This window comes from Dromiciops gliroides, chromosome 2 (assembly GCF_019393635.1).
Source record: "Dromiciops gliroides isolate mDroGli1 chromosome 2, mDroGli1.pri, whole genome shotgun sequence".
NCBI classification, from domain to species: domain Eukaryota; kingdom Metazoa; phylum Chordata; class Mammalia; order Microbiotheria; family Microbiotheriidae; genus Dromiciops; species Dromiciops gliroides.
In genome coordinates this window covers 460,321,963-460,324,387 of record NC_057862.1, presented here as the reverse complement: position 1 = coordinate 460,324,387, position 2,425 = coordinate 460,321,963, and the positions used below count along the sequence as shown (strand labels likewise).

Genomic DNA, 2,425 nt, shown 5'->3' with positions numbered 1-2,425 from the left:
AAGTATAAACAGACATACACAAACATAATAAATTCTACCACCTATTGCTTCCAGTTCTGCCCCCCTAGGGCAAGCAGAACAGTTTAATATCTCTTCTAAGCAATAGCCATTCAGATATCTGAATATAGCCATCATGTCTTCTGCCCCCCAACCTCCCAAGCCTATTTTTTTTTGCTGGGGCAATGAGAGTTAAGTGACTTGCCCAGGGTCACGCATCATCATCAGTGCTTATGCTCCCACCATGATGAACCCTAATGAAGTCAAAGAAAAATTTTATGAAGACCTAGAGACCCTCATCATTAATGCGCCAAAAGAGGACAGATTTATAATTCTGGGTGACTTTAACTCCAGAGATACAAACTATAAGATATGGCAGGAAGTTGTTGGAAGGAAGATTCTTGACAGAGTATTCTTTTTTTTTTTTTTTTAGTTATTCCAAATATTTTAATAAGAGTTCTTTGCCAGGCATTTAAAACAAAACCTTCCCCATTTAAAAATATTTTATTCCCCCTTGCCCAATTACATTGTAGAAACAATTCTTTAACATTAATTTTTTTTAAGTTTTGAATTCCAGATTCTATCCTTCCCTTCTCCCCTCCCCGAGACAGTAAGCAATACGATATACGTTATACATGTGCAATCATGTAAAACATTTCCATATTAGTCATTTTGTGTATAAAAATTAGAACAAAAAAAGAAAGTGAAAAATAGTATGCTTTGGTCTACATTCAGATGACATTAGCTTTTTCTCTGGAGGAGGATGGTGGTTTTCATCATGAGTCCTTTGAGATTGTCTTGGATCATTGTATTGCTGAGAATAGCCAACTCATTCACATTTGTGCATTGTATGATATTGCTGTTACTGTGTAAAATGTGCCGCTCATTTCACTTTGTATCAGTTCATGTAAGTCTTTCCAGATTCTTGACAGAGTACTCTTTTTGTTTTTTTAGTTATTCCAAATATTTTTAAAAAAATTTTTTTTAGTGAGGCAATTGGGGTTAAGTGACTTGCCCAGGGTCACATGGCTAGTAAGTGTTATGTGTCCGAGGCTGGATTTGAGCTCAGGTACTCCTGAATCCAGGGCCGGTGCTTTATCCACTGCGCCACCTAGCCGCCCCCCAAATATTTTAATAAGAGTTCTTTGCCAGGCATTTAAACCACCAGTTTGTGCGGATAGACTCCGGTGGAGAGAGAGAACATAGAACGCAGGTAACCACAGAGCTGAGAAATCTTCTTGATTTGGGGCAGGATCTGAGAGTCCACTACTTTCTGGTCAGCCTTGTGCTGCTCTGTAATCTCATGTTTCTCTTTTTTTTTTTTTTTAAAGTGAGGCAATTGGGGTTAAGTGACTTGCCCAGGGTCACACAGCTAATTAAGTGTTAAGCGTCTGAGGCCGGATTTGAACTCAGGTACTCCTGACTCCAGGGCCGGTGCTCTATCCACTGCGCCACCTAGCTGCCCCTGTTTCTCTTTTTCTGTGTCAAAAATTTCTCCTTCTTGGAGTTTCTTCTTCTTGAAGTAAGCATCAGTAAGATGATTTGGAATTTTCACACCTGAAAGGTTAACCTTGGTAGAGGTGGCAATGACAAATTTCTGATGGGTTCTTCACAGAGGAACACAGTTGATGGTCAGAGGTCCAGTCACCAGTAGCAAACCACTAGCTAGCTGCTTCAGGAAAACCACTCGCTTGCTCCTGTGGCGGCCAGTGAGCATGATCAGAACTGTGCCTGGGTGATGCTAGCTAAAAGGCTTTTTGCCATGAGTTAGCATTTTACGAATCTTCACCACTATTTCCTCCTTTCTTATCACTATCAACAGGCTTTGAGATGGTAGCAGGCACCTTCTCTTCCTTTTTCCTTTCAATTTGGGTTTTGGGTGCAGCGTACTTGTGCTTGTACATGTACATGGGCCGCCAGGAATACATGGCAGACCTTGAGTATCTGCTGATCCCTCTGGCCAGGATTGGGTTGTGGCTGTAATGCTTTTTTTTTTTTTAAGCAACAAACATTTATTTTATTTTTTCCAGCTACATGTAAGGGTAGTTTTCAATATTCATTTTCATAAGATTTAGAGTTCCAAATTTTTCTCCCTCCCTCCCTCCCTTTCCTCCCCCCTCCACAAGATTGCAACCAGGTTATATATGTACAATCCACAAGTGTTCTTTTTATCAGTTCTTTCTATGGGGGTGCATAGGAAACTTCCTCAATAGTTCCTTGGGATTGTCTTGGATCATTGCATTGCTGAGAGTAATTAAGTCATTCACAATTGCTCAATACTGCTGTCACTATGCACAATGTCCTCCCAGCTCTGCTCACTTCACTTTACATTGATGTTCATTAGTCTTTCCAAGTTTTTCAGGGATCATCCTGTTTGTCATTTCCTATAGCACAAGACCATTCCACTACAATCATATAGCACAGCTTT

At 40.2% G+C, this 2,425-nt stretch overlaps 1 pseudogene; it reads right to left on the bottom strand.

The window, feature by feature from the left end:
- Window positions 1–1,153: 1,153 nt before the first annotated feature.
- On the bottom strand, window positions 1,154–1,988 carry LOC122739127 (annotated as a pseudogene).
- Window positions 1,989–2,425: the final 437 nt, after the last annotated feature.